The sequence below is a fragment of the Pseudorca crassidens genome, chromosome 10, assembly GCF_039906515.1.
Source record: "Pseudorca crassidens isolate mPseCra1 chromosome 10, mPseCra1.hap1, whole genome shotgun sequence".
In the NCBI taxonomy this organism is placed as follows: Eukaryota; Metazoa; Chordata; class Mammalia; order Artiodactyla; family Delphinidae; genus Pseudorca; species Pseudorca crassidens.
This window is the reverse complement of record NC_090305.1, coordinates 18,306,362-18,321,435: the sequence shown is the minus strand read 5'-3', so window position 1 is coordinate 18,321,435 and position 15,074 is coordinate 18,306,362. Positions and strand designations below refer to the sequence as shown.

The 15,074-nt window shown below is 36.5% G+C and overlaps 1 long non-coding RNA gene across 1 annotated transcript in view; it reads left to right on the top strand.

Moving 5' to 3' along the window:
* LOC137231634 (uncharacterized) overlaps positions 1 to 12,648 on the top strand; it is a 208,166-nt gene extending 195,518 nt beyond the window's left edge. Inside the window, exon 6 of the long non-coding RNA XR_010946699.1 lies at positions 12,568 to 12,648. This is a non-coding gene — a long non-coding RNA (uncharacterized lncRNA). The remainder of the gene's footprint in view (positions 1 to 12,567) is intronic.
* The last annotated feature ends 2,426 nt before the right edge of the window (positions 12,649 to 15,074 follow it).

The window sequence follows — 15,074 nt, the reverse complement described above, 5'->3', positions numbered from 1 at the left end:
GTGTCTCCTCTTAGCGACTTGGAAGCAAGTATAAGTAAAACTCCCCATCTGGGATCAGATTAGATTCAAGGGGCAAGTGGTGCTGATTCCCATCAAAGACCCCCGTAGACATTTCATTCTTCTCTCAATCTCCCTAGGGCTTATGTGTGGAGAGTTTCCTTTTCTCCTTATTTGTTTGCTGCCATTATTTTCTGGCCCACATTTGTGACTTTCCAGCTGACTCTCATCCCTGGGATATATTGTAGAACAGTTAGGATTTTTCAGTCCAGCCAATTGGATGAAATCTCAGCTTTCATCTACTTAATGCTCTCCTAGGACCTTTCCAAAACAGGAGGGGATCTAAAGCTTATTTTTAACTTTTGCTAGTTCATTAAACACCAGGAAAAGAAAAAGTCAAGATAAAACCAAATATATAAACCAAAAAATGTATAGAATTATAGGGATAAGTTAAAAAATATTCTGTCAGTTATCCATAGGTCTTGCTGACAAGCTTGATAAAGATATGGGAAACAAGACTATTAACAACCTTAACTCTTTTTGTTTGTTTATTGTCTTCTTTCTTAACAACTTTATTAAGATACAACTTACGTACCATAAAATTCAACTATTTCATCAAGGAAGAAATGATAGAAAAATTTAAATACTTGGACATTGTTATACAGTTTGAAATGGCAAAGGTTAGAAATCACCTACCTACCTGTCAATAAGGGACTGGTTGTCTAATTATGGAATATAAAACAAAATGTGATACTAGAAACAGCTCTCTATGTAAGTAATGTTCTAATTATAAATCTGGTGGCAGGTTTTTAGGTAGATTTAAAGGTATTAACTTAATTCCTTGGAAAGAAATGGAATCCATAACTGTTAACTTGATCTGCGTGACCATGCTTTATAGTTAAAATGACTTTTATCTAACTGAAGAGAGATTATACTTTACAGATTTTTCTGGCAAATTTTAAACAGAGATTTCCAAACTAAGAAATAAAAATAATTTTGACAACTGATTTAATACAGAATTGCAATTAAAACATTTTTTTGATTACTCAAAGATGAGAGCTAAATAATATCTCTATGTAGAACTATATAACTAACTGGAATACTTATCCTACTGTATTAGCCATCAAGGTAACTATCATATAAAAGACCTTTCATGCTTATTGAATAAATCGTAAGAACTCATTAGAATTAGGTTATTAGAACACTAAAATCCTGACAGCATGATCCACAGATACAAAAGCACTTCAAGTCAGTTGTTTTTTTTAAGAGAGGATTTACATTTTATAACAGTGAAGAGCTTCCTCTGCTTATATGTGGAGATTTATTGGCATATATAAGCAATCCCAGTACCCCTGGCTTAAAACAGGATTTACATATACAGAGACCTTGTGTCCCATATCTCTGTCTCACTTTGGGATCACTGTAGGACTGTGTATGATTTCACAGTAATTATGAAAAGTGAGCATAAATATTCAATGCTGCATTCTTTATACATGTGTGTGTGTGTGTGTGTGTGTGTGTATATATATATATTTTATCTCAGAGAAGGCAGAAATTCCTAAAAAACATTCTTATGTTTAATTAGCTTCTAAATTACTTTATGTTCCATACTCTTTTGGACTGCAAGCCTACTGACCCAGAAACTATTAGGAAAAGTGTACAGTTATCACTGGGGGTGAAATAATATGTTCTGAGTGTGTCTAATTTGTCAATGGCTGGCTTTCTTTTATACCTATCAACATGTACAACCATCATGCAAACCAAACAGCTGCTCACTACTTACTTACTTATCGCTTTTGCCCCTTTAAGAGCAGATTGTGAAATTTAGCAAAATTTAAGGTATCAATTCAGTTTAGCAGAACATTTATGTAACTGTAGAATATCTGTGTAAGTATCAGTACTGTTTAAGGTTATTTTAAACAAGAGTAAGACACAGAATAGACTTCTAATACAATGGCTTTATAAATGTAGCAGCAGAAAGAGAGTCTACACCACCACACAATATAATCTTGATTATGCTATATTCAAGCAAAGCAGATTTCCTTAATCACCTGGCATTTCAGGGAAGCCAGAAGGAGCAGGGTAGCTTTTGAAAGCTGACAAAACCATGAGGTCCAAAGACTGGACAGTGAAAAACAGACAGCATTTGATTGGTCTGTTTTCATCAAATAATGATGTATTGATGAAGGTTATCAAAGATAACTACATAGCTGAAAGAAGAGTGCTGTGGTTTGAAACCACTTATTTGAAAAGATTAAGACACCACAATATATATTAAGAGACTTACAGCCATTGAACTTCATGGAAATAATCTATAAATGGAAAATTGTGGCTTGCTATGAATATGTTAATGCAAAAAGAATGATAGCACATAAAACCAGAAGCAGGAGAGTCAACATTGCAGCCTGGAAATAGTGACTAAGAATTTATCCAAATTTCTCCATGTGGCAGTGAGTCGAATATTACATATCAGTGAGTTAATAGGTGTTTTCTATCTTGGGGTATGGCCATTTCTAGTATTTCATGCATTCCCACTGGCTATAATGTGTTAACTCAGATATGTATTTTTTTCTTTCTTTCCTTTCCTCCTTTTTTTGTTTGCCTTTTTTTTTCCTTTTTGGAAGGTAAATTGATTTACTTCTTAGGCACCACTTTCTCCTTCCCCAAATTTGTACACACAATTAAAAAGAAAGAATTTGTTAGTTAGAAGGTGACTGTCTACATAAAATGTGACTATCAATCATAAATTCCTATATGTGTATTATCCATGCTGTGCTAAGATTTTGCATGTTTAAAAAATCTAAGAATTGACCCCTCTATATGAATATACCAGATCCCTACCCCTCCAATATTGCCTAGCCTAAGAATCCATTCAGAAGTCAAATAAGGCTTTTTTAAAAAGCATAATACATGCAGTGCCTGATTATATTCTTCAGGATAGATGAATGAAAGAATAAACATGCTATTTTATAAGCTCCTTGAGGAACAATACCATGTCTAATATCCCTTTAAGAGCAGACTGTGATATTTAGAAAGTTTAAGGTTATCAGTTCAATTAAGTGGATCATCTATGTAACTGGGGAACATTTGTGTAAGTATTAGCACTGTTTATCGGTTAAAAAACATTCTGGTTCACAGCTGCATTTTACATACCCAGTATAGTGTCAGACATTAAGTAGGCTCATGATAAATATCAATAAATTTACCAATCATTAATTTGTTTCTGACAACAGAAAATGATAATATGCTAAAATTAATTGGGATTATGTTTTAAAATACTAGATATTTAAATTTTCCCTTAAATGATATACCTTTGCTTATGTCAGACAAGTATAAAGTAAAATATGTGTGAGTGAAAAAAGAAAGAGATGGAAAGACAAAGTAAATATTGATGATGTGCTAAATATACATGAGGTTCATGAAATAATATGCATGAAGTCTTAAATCAGAACCCATTGGTGATACTCATACTGACCTTAAGTGTCCTCTTTTTGAGACACCCAAGTAAAAAGCCATGGCAGCTCAGCAGGTCATTGGCAAACTACAGCTATGGGCTATGACTAGATGTATCTGCTCGTGAGGTCTGTCTCTGATAGGTCAAGTTTTTGTGTTGGCCCCCCAAATAATAACCATTTCTTTTTGGTGGTGAGAATATTTAAGCAACTTTCAACATCTTATCTACTTTCAAGCATATAATGTAGATTTGCTATCTATAATGGCAATGCTGTGCATTAGATCTTTAGAACTTATTCATCTTCTAACTGGAAGTTTGTACTCTGACACACATCTCCCCATTTCCCCCATCTCCCAGCCCCTGGTAACCACCATTCTAACTCCCTGCTTCTACAAGTTTGGCTTTTTTAGATTCCACATATAAGTGCTATCATGTAATATTTCACTTTCTTTGTCTGACTTTCACTTAGCATAATGACCTTATACATAGAAAATCCTAAAGACTCAACCAAAAACTCTTAAAACTAGTAAAGTAATTCAGTAAAATTGCAGGATAGAAAAATCAACATATAGAAATCAGCTGTGTTTCTCTATTTGAATAACAAAATATCTGAAAAGGAAATAAAGAAAACAGGCCATTCACATTAGCATCAAAAACAACAAAGTTCTCAAGAATACATTTAACCAAGTTGGTAAAGGATCTCAAGAATACATTTAACCAAGTAGATAAAGGATAGATCCTATACCATCCCTATCAAAATTCTAGTGGCATTTTTAACAAAAATAGAAAAGAAAATCTTAAAATTTGTGTGAAATCACAAAAAAACCCAAATAGTTAAAGCAATTTCGAGAAAGAAGCAAAAAGCTGGAAACATTATACTTTTTGATTACAAAGCTCTAGCAATCAAAACAGTATGGTACTGACATAAAAGACATATAGACCAATGGAACAGAACTGAGAGCCCAGAAATAAATCCCCACGTATACAGTCAACTAATATTTGACAGAGGAACCAAGAATACTCAATAGGGAAAGGATAGTCTCTTCAATAAACGGTGTTAGAAAACTGAATAACCACATGAAGAAAAATGAAATTGGACCCCTATCTTATACCACTCACAAAAATTAACTTGAAATGGATTAAAGACTTAAGTGTAAGATCTGAAACTACAAAACTCCTAGAAGAAACATAGAGAAAATGTTCACTAAAGAATGTGCCATAGATGGGATTAAGAAGAAAAGGGTATATGACACATCAATCTGTGTGGTCATGTGTGAGCTGACATGGTAAATTCGAACCCAGATGAGTCCTAGACACTCCCAGTGCTGGAATCAGTAGATCATAAAGAGGATCAGGGAAAGAAGGCTGAAAGAAAGCCTTCGAGGTACTTAGAACTTTCAGCTAAGGAGGTTGCTGAGACATACACACTCCCTGGCAATACCAGCTTCACAGATTATAGGGTGACCACAGCTGAACTCAAAAAGCCAAGGATGTCTCAGAAAAGCCAAAGGAGACTACTCTTAACACAGCAGGTGGAGCTAGAGAGCAAAGAAAACTCTTCAGTTGTCCAAAATGGTGGTAGCAGGTTGCAAAGCAGGAAGGGATACCCCACAGTTGAGGAAGAAAAGGACTCATCTTTGGAACAACACAGGCAGCTCTCCATAATTTCAGTGAGGCCTAAACCCTAAGCCAAGCCTACTCTTAAAACATTTGAATCCAGTGTTGAACCAAATTAAACTGGCATTTTAATAAAGCCCAGACCTCAACAACCAAGTATATTGACTCAGTGTCTACTCTAGCAAACTGACAGAGAAGTGGTGTGTTCTTTCTGGAGATAGATATTATTTACCATATCTTTATAAAAACATTCAGCAAATAATTAAAATCAAAAACAAATAAGAAAAATAAAAAATCAAAAGATACACAAGAAAAGAAATTGTCAATGGAAAGAGCATAAGGAAAGGCATAGCTCTTAGAACTATCACACTTTTAAACTGACTGTTAAAGTGGAAAATGAACAATAGTATAAAGGGATGATAATTAGCAAAGACATGGAAACTATGAAAAAGAATCCAAAGAAATGAAAAGTAAATTATGAGAAATAAAAAATTCAGTTTATTAGTTTAAGAGAAGACTGTACATGGCAAAGGATAGGGAAACATGAAGAAAGATCAAAAGGAAATACCCAGCCTGAAACAAAAAGAGAAAAAGATTTAAGAATATGAAGATGAAGAAGAAGGAGAAGAAGAGTAACCAAGTTCTGGAAAAATATCAGTTTTTCATATGCACAGTTGGAGTCCCAGAAGGAAACAGCAAGAAGAAGGGGACAGAAATAGTTAAAGAGATAATGACTGAGAACATTCCAAATATTAAGCCATATATCAAGAAGTTCAGTAAACACCATAGGAGATAAAAGAATCAGATCAAATTGCTGAAAACCAAATATAAAAAAAAAAAATCTTAAAAGCAGCCAAAGTAAAAGATTCAAGACAGAGAAACAACAATATGAATGCTTGCTGACCACTCCAGGAAAAAATGGAGGTCAGAAAGACAACTGATTAACATTTTTAAAGTACTGAAAGTGGAAAAAAAAAAATCTTAGAGATTTATATTGATCAAAAATATTGTTCTCGGCTTCCCTGGTGGCACAGTGGTTGAGAGTCCGCCTGCCGATGCCGGGGACACGGGTTCGTGCCCCGGTCCGGGAAGATCCCGGAGCCGCTGGGCCCGTGAGCCATGGCCGCTGAGCCTGCGCGTCCGGAGCCTGTGCTCCGCAACGGGAGAGGCCACAACAGTGAGAGGCCCCCGTACCGCAAAAAAAAAAAAAAAAAATTCTTCTTTAATGACAGTGAAATAAATGCTTTCTTAAGCAGCCAAAGCTAAGAAAATGATGTCCAACAGACCTATATGACGATTTATGACAAAAGCATCTCTTTGGGCTGGAGGAAAATAAATACAGGGGGGACCCTAGCCCTTCAGGAATAAATGGTGGACACCAGAAAGGATAAATATCTGATAAAACAGAAGTGGTCTGTTTTCACTACACATGTTAAATACCATTGTGTATGTGAGTAGAAATATAATTTCTTTAAAAGACTATTGACTATTTATGGTAAAAATCATCATCATGTACTGCGTGTGGTTTATAGCATATGCGCATGTACTCCTTACATATTTGTGATATTCCCGAATGATTTAAGACCTTATGTGTATAATCATGTAGCCAAATTTCACATTCATGCAATAAATTTTTATGTTGCTTTCTGCTAGGTGATGAGCAGTGTGCATCTTGTAGAAACAGTAATACATCAGCAGTGGACACATATTCCTCTACGTGACACCAGTGTCCTTCAACAAAGTGATCCTCCACCAGAAAACACCAAAAAATTCCCTTTGCATTAAATTAGGTGTTTCCCAACAAAAATGGACATAGCCTCTAAGTTGTTGCTTCTAGCTTCTTATCCTTGCTCGAGATTTCATTTACTTGACATATTCTAGAGCTTTTATAGATCCAGGGACAAATGAAAGATCATTCAATGATTCCACTTGTCACTTGGGAGACTGTGACATGAATTCACCTTTGAAAAGGCCAGAGGCCCTAGGCCCACCTTTATTATGTGCTCCATAGATCTACACTTTGGTTTTGACTTGGAAATCATCTTTGTGAAATCCTGGTCTGGGGTTTAATGTCTAGAAGAGAAAGTAACCACTAACCCCCCCACCCCTTTTTTAGTTTATTAAAAATAATATTTATTTCTGACTGATGCTAGCAAGTGCAAATTGCTCAAGTAAAATATAACTCCTCTATAAAAGGAAAAGAACAGATAAGATTACCCTAAAACAAAAGTCAGTCCAAAAAAAAAATCGTATAAAATTAGATTAACTACTGAAGTAAATGCTATCAAAACAAAAATTAGATAATAGGTGTTTTGAAAGTATGTTGTAGATAAAACTAAAATGCTTCCTAAATCGTGGGATGGGCCAAGGGTGCCTCCTTGAATGGATCATGTCAACATAAAATGTAGCTAAAAAAAACAATATAAAGGAAATTATACATAATGAGCACATTTTTATGATAGAGGAAAACAGTGTCTGATAAGGAGGATAGAAAAAGAGGATTGTGTACACAGAATTTCTCAGTATCCTTTCAAAACTGTCCCGAGATGCTGTTCAGAGATTTTAGCCTCAGTGATATGTTTGCTTATTTAGATTGAAACACAGTTGAAGACACTAACTTGACAAATAATGTTAGCTTCATCCAGATAGTCTCTTAAAAATACTCAAAATTTATGCACATTTTGGGCTCTTCAAATAACCAGAAATTATTATTCCATCACATTTAGTTCCCAGGATAAAATTTTAAAATTCTGGTTTATATGATCCAGTCTGGAATTAAATGTGATTAGTTCATATGAATTTCTTTCCAAAATCCTATGATATATTGGCAAAATAATGTTCCTAAATCTATAAAATTAAAGAAGAAGTCCTACATTTGCATTGACTCTGCCAAGAAGCCTGTAAGGTGAACTTGAAACGAACTCTGCGTGTGTGTGTGGCAGGTGTGTGGGGTGTATGAGTGTGTATCTGCCTCTCTGTCTCTGTCTTTCCCTGTCTCATTTTCCCAATCTGCCAAATACCCGACTGGTAATTACAGTGGTGATGATGAAGTTGTAATGAATCACAATTGAGCGTATAACTTTGAATAGACAGACTACTTCATTTTGTGTAACAACAATCTCTACTTTTAGAAGAATGTACTTAAAGGGCTATAGTAAACCTAATGTCTTGTTTTGGATGTAACTGATGAGAGGACCAGTCAAATGTTACAATCAGTTTGAAAGAGAATCCAATGGACCACAATTATAAAGATCTAACAGGAATGCTGAAATGAACTTACAAATAGATACAAAGGTTTTTCTGTAAGGAGGAGGGAAATCAATTGTCCCTGCTCTGGACAGAATTCATTTGCAAATGGAAAGTAATTATTTGCATTGCTAAGAGTTATCTGCAGCTTAGAGAGGTGGAAAACAGTTCAAACACAGTGAAAAGTGCAAACCCCTCAACACATAGTTTTCTGCTGAAGATACCCAGTAATCATTTTGATCCATTTCAGAGTTCCTCACATTTTTTTCTGATACTCTCAAAGATCAATCATCTCCTTAACTTCTCCATATTGGTTATATAAGATGATAATAGACATCAGTGGAGACAAGAACAGGGAAAACATACAAAGAGGGAAGATGAAGCCTGATGAGACCATCAGTGTTGGTGGAATGAGTGAAGGGAGTGGGCAAAAGAAGCCTTCTAAGTTCCAATCAGTATATTTCTCTTTCCCAATCCATATATCCATCTTTCTCGCTCCGTACCAGTAACTCAGTATAGCTCTCACAAAACAAAGATAAGTGAATAGGGAAAATCCGTAGAGACTAAAAAAGGCTATAATTCTGTTTTTCCAAAATGACTGCAGTTCAGGAAATGGCATCAAGACAGGAAAAAAAAAAGACTAATTAGGTAATTAAACAACATGGCAAATAATTTTGAAGCATAAAAACAGTAGGGTATCTCACCAATCACAGAATGCCAACACATGCCTAATGCAGTTTTCCAGACTGACAATGAAACAGATTCTTTCTGGCAGCCATTCTTCATGTCAAGATGGCGCAATGACACTGGAGGAAAAAGAACCCTGACATATTTCTCAAGCCCCTTTCTTCCTCTCCCTACATTCCCAGACTAAGCAATTCCTAGGTATTTTTCTTTCTTTTTTTTTTGTAGCCTGATTAATCGGAATAAGGGAAGAGGAGGGACATAATACGCACAAGTATTAATAAATATCTTAGATGTCAACCCCAGGCCACTTACATATCTGGTAATAATGTGACGAAATTACCTAAGTGGAACTTTCAATCCCTAAGATTTTGAATTTTCCACATTCTCTCTCACGAGGTAAGGTCAGACACTGAAATGTACACTATTCTGAAAATTAGAAGACTGTTTTCTAATCCAGACTGTGCCACAAAGCCACATGGCATGGCTGACCCTGTTTCTTATTCTTTAAAATAAGCCAGTTGGATTTTATTATTTATAAAGTCTCTTCCATCTTTCAAATCTAGTTATAGAAGGACATTCTATTTCACATTGTCCTGAGAATGTCACCAAAGTTTTTTTTAAGTGAATATATCAAGGATAAGTCTAAGAAAAATAAATTATAAGCAATATGAAGAAATAGCTTATTTGAGAATTCTAGAAATAAACAGAAGTTGCTTTTTCTAATTGAATGCATCTAAATTCATGGAATATTATATTTGTGTGTATGTATGTTTGTATTGTGTGTTTATGAGGTGGATTTTATTTGATCAATTTAGCCTCTTTGTATGATATAGTTTCAATGAATGTATGTTTCAATTTTATGTATTACAAACATAAAATTATATCATTACTATTGAGATGGCAGAAATCTCCAGTGCCATAACCAGTGAGGGCATATTTAAAACAAAGCAGTAAACGCTGCCATCAGTACAATAAAAGCAGTATCAAATGAGTTTGAAGACTATAAGATTAACATAATTTGCATAAAATGTGAACGTGTGAATTATTCCTATATAGATACCATACTCAGCAGCCAAAAACAAAAAGTATTTATTACCAAAATATATCTTCTCATCATCTGTGGCACTCTATATTAACAGAAGGGTTAGATTAGACTAAACTAGCCAGAAATACAAGGTACTTTAATATTAGTTCTCAATGAAAAAACTTCTCAAAAGGGTAGACGTATTTTCTGATAATCCTCTTCTATCACTAAATTGTTTTATGCTGCCCTTTTCTTTTTTTTTTGCGGTACGCGGGCCTCTCACTGTTGTGCCCTCTCCCGTTGCGGAGCACAGGCTCCGGACGCGTAGGCTCAGTGGCCATGGCTCACGGGCCCAGCCGCTCCGCGGCATGTGGGATCCTCCCGGACCGGGGCACGAACCCGTGTCCCCTGCATCGGCAGGCGGACTCTCAACCACTGCGCCACCAGGGAAGCCCTATGCTGCTTTTTAAAACTTTTTTATTTTGAAATGATTATAGACTCACAGGAGTTGCAAAAATTTTACAGAGAAGCCCCTCGTGCCCATCACCCAGCTTCCCCCAATGATGACATAGAAAACTAAAATGCATGATCAATTCAGGAAATTGATTGGCACAGCAAAATTAACTGGTCTCCAGCAGTTACTCAGATTGTACCCGATTTTGCATGCCCTCAAATTTTGTGTATCTTTTTGCATTAATTTTTACTTTCAGACATGGTCCACCAACTTTTCCTTTTACTCTGTGCTAATCTGAAATCCTAATGGTTAAAAATTTATTTTCATTTCCACACTGTGAATAATCAGTGTGCTTTATGGACTTAAAATGAACACCTAGGCATAGAGTCAGCTATCTGGGAAGGAATGGCTAATATTTAGCTTACCAAAGTAGATTCCTGAGATATTATAACTATCTGTGCTATATCTGGTGAGGGACTCAAGCGTTAAATTAAATCCCATTTCACATTAGAGACCATTAAGATATTCATTGATTTAGGGGATGTTTATTGAACAGCTTATTCTGAGGAAACACAATAGACAATACAAGGCATGAAAATATGCATAAAAGCGGTTCCCCAGCCATCCAGGAACTTGTATTATGTGGCAGGGAAACATGATTGTGGGGAAAAAAAAACCCAGCAGAGATTGAGAAATAGCCCAGATGAGAGAGAGGTATGAAGGAATGGCCTTATGTTTGCAGAGAGTTTGACAATCTTCCCCAGCCAAGACCAAGAAGTTTGGAATTATAAATCTAGCTTAATATCTCGACCCAAGTACTCTCTGGTCATCCACTCTTGACTTGCAATCCCATCTACATTCATTTTATTATAGCGATTTAAAAACCTACTCCAACGTTTAGTTTTATTGGTTAGTATTCCCTTCAAGAATACTAAAGATCAGAACAAGGATAAATGCTGCAATGAAACTTTTTTGTTGTTTTCTTCTTTGGTTGGTTGGTTCATTTCTCACAAAATGCACACAGCCATGCAACAGCAGAGCTGATACTCATGGGGAGCACTAACTTTGAATCTACCTTTGTGTACCCCAAGTTCCAACCTTTAGTTGGTATGACTGAATATGCTCCCAAACTTAAAGCCAGCAGAAACAATAAGCACAGGCTCTACAGAAGCAAAGGAAAATTCACATTTTTCTTAAACTACTAGCTGCTGCTTAAAGTTTTACTTGGCTCAAAGAGCTTGCTTACACTAAAGAATATAGCAGTGACTATTCTGCACAGTATCATTATTAACTTAGTTTTAACCAGAAGTGTAACTAATGGCACATCTAAGAAGAAAGGAATGAGTTAAATTCCAGCTTAGCATAGTAGATAAATGTTTGGGCTCTGGAATCAGATCTCCTGGCTTAAAATCTTGGTTCTTTAAAAGGTCCTAGGCAAGTTACGTAACCTCGCTGAGCCTCAGTAAAAATGGGAGAAACAGTAATGCATATTTTATGGTAGGCTTGGTGCCCTGATGAGTAAATCTCAACTGTCAGTGGCTTAACCAATTAAAACAGTGTATCTTGTTCCTTGTACGGTCTAATGAATATCCCCAGTTGGATGGCTCTTCTGCAAATGGGCTCCTTTTATTTTGTGGTGTTATCTTCTTTAGTATGTAGAGCCCAAAGATGCCACCCTGTGCATTTGCATGTTTGCATGTGTGCACGTGCACATGTGTATGTTGAGGAAAGGGGAGGGAGCATCACCATTTCAGCCAGCCAGAAATAGAAAAGAGCATGGAGGACTGTGCATGGAAGGTGTACATGGTTCTAGACCGGAAATAGAACATTTCACAGCTGTTCACGTTACATTGGTCTAAAGTCAGCCACAAAGCCATAAGTAACTACAAGATAGAGTACAAAATGTAGTCAGAAAACAAGAAATCAGGCTCTGGTGAATATCTAGTAGCTCTGCCAGAATTCTGTACCTCAAGTGTTCTTGCGACATTTAACATAGAGTAAAACTTGTAAAATCCGTGGAACTTTGCCTTGCAATGCAATAATTATGAACCAGTTTTTGCATTAATACTACTTTTTCATTATCTCTAGTGTTAACGTTCACAATCAATTCTAAAACATGAGGCTTCTACAAACAAGCTGGCCAATCAGTTACTATTCAGGAGAACAAGCAGCCTGCATCCTTGGAAATTCAATTATCAAGGTATTCATTCAGTGGCTTAGCTCTTAGTGTTTTAGGGAGAGCTATACACCCAGATCAATTCAAAGAAGATACCACATATTTAAATATTTATACGAAAAAATAGCCAGAGTAATGTGAACCTTTCAACTCAACAGAATGGAGTCTCCATTGCTCTTGTTATCTCTACTCTCAGATCCTAAATTATTTCCCTTAATTGATAGCACGTAAATTAGATATGATATGTCATTCATTGGCATTTCATCAGAACTGCTTTGTGATTTGGGGGATATCTTTATTGCCTCTTCAATGTTTTATTAATTTTTATAAAGTTATTTGAGGCTTTGTTTTTCTGTCATATCTCTATTTTGAGTCTAGCATTTTGAGGGCAGCAACTATCTAGTTTTTCACATCTATGAGAAGAGACACTAGGTTTTGGTAGGTGCCTAGTATCTCTGGGAGAATTTTGAGGGCAGGATTTTATTTTATTTTATTTTTATTCTATTCTATTCTATTTTATATCTAACACATTGCATTAAATGTTGCAGGTGCCTTCTAAGTGCTTGCTTATTTGATTCTTTGTAGCCCTGCTGCATCATGGTCAAGGACAGACTTCTAGTCTGACTACCATATGGTAACCTGTGGAACACTGGGCAAGTTACGTACATTTTCTAAGGCTCAATGTCTTCCACTATGAGTGGAGGAAATAGTGGTACCTACCTGTGAATTTGAGGGTAAGTATAAAGTGAGATAAAAACTGAGCAGGTGGTAACTGCTCTTAATATTACTTCTTCTTCTCTCCTTCTTCTCCTTATTATTATTATTATTATTTTAGTAGTAGTAGTAGTAAATGGCTGAGGGTTCTTGGAAAAAGTAGGATGATGAATAAAAACAGACAGGAGGAAAAGAGTTGACACCAGAATTAAATATCTCAAGAATACCTGAATCACCAGAGCTGATAAAATAAGTCCAGCAGCAGATAAGGCAAACCATCACTTTTTATCTTTCCAGAATCCTTTCACTTCCAAGATGCTAGATCACTGTTAAAGCACACTGGAAAACTGTTAGTGGGCAGGCTAACAACCAGATTTTAGAAGAGTTAGGATGATTAATTACCCTTCCCCTAGAGAGAGATACAGAGCACAGAGGGAAGAAGCACTTCTTTCCTTAACCTGGTTTTAAATAAGCCCATGGAAAAAACGGGCAACGCCTCTATTTGTGCTATTGTTTTGGTAGAGGTGATGATTATTTATCAGTATTATCTCAGGATGTGAAATAGATCTTATATAAGTAACCTGACTGAATCACACAGTCCTCTGACATCCTAACTTGTTCTTGTTGACAACCTGCAGGGTGAGTGGCCATTAGGAGTCTGAGTATTACTGAATTAGTAAAAAGCATTAAAACCAGCAGAAGAGTCCTTAGCCCACTTGGGATAGCTGAGAAGATGAGTAAAGTTTTCACTCTAAGCGTCAAGACTCCTTAAACGTCAACATTAAAGGCAGCCCTGAAAGGAATAATGCTTTCCTTCCTCCTGCTTCCCTCAAACTGTTTTCCCCCATGGCATAATTTTTGACCTTGTAAAATTCGGCAAAAGCACTGAGCAAGGCTATAGCTTGTTCTGGAGTAGAAGTAAAGAAGAGATGTGAAAGCTAGTCACGGTCTGTTTGACAGGGCAGGGCTAGGATGGGGGGCTGTTCCTGTTCATAACTTGTTTCTTAGGCATCTTCTGAGGCTCACTTTTCACACTGACTTGAAAATCCACAAAGAAGCCTTTTTTGACTAATTTATGTTAAAAAAAATTAAGACACAAATATGTTGAATAAAGGTAAAGAAGAAAAACATGAGAACAGTGTTGCTTCCTTATGTATTTGGACCTTCCTGAATGTCATGCTTCTCTTGAAATACCAAAGCCTAGTTTCTACCTCATTCCTACAGCCCAGGTATAGGAGACACAGGTTCTCTATAAGCTTACCTTAGGAATCAGAGGCCTGCTTTTGTGTTATAATTGCTTATAGAGCATGAGAGGAGATGAGCAGTATTTGCCCCTGTTGGCCTCATGAACAGAGAAAGGGAACTGGCTCCCACCGAGCCTAATCACGCAGGTTTAAAGGGTTTGGCTCAGGCGGTGCCAAGGTGAAGGAGGGACAGGCCAGTTAAATGCTGGTCATTTTCCATTGTCTTCAGGGGAATGGTCCCAGTGCCAGTCTCTGCAAAGGCTGGAAGACCCTGAGACAGATCTGCCCTGAAATCCAGCCAAAAAGAAAGCAAGCTATGGTATTTATCCCTTTCTGAATCTGTTTTATATCTGTGTTTCAGCCATCCCGGCGCAGGTCTCCTACGCCTGGCTAATAATGCCCCCATTTGTATATCACCTGTATCTGTCCCTGTTTCTCCAGCTCCCATCCAGATAGCCTCA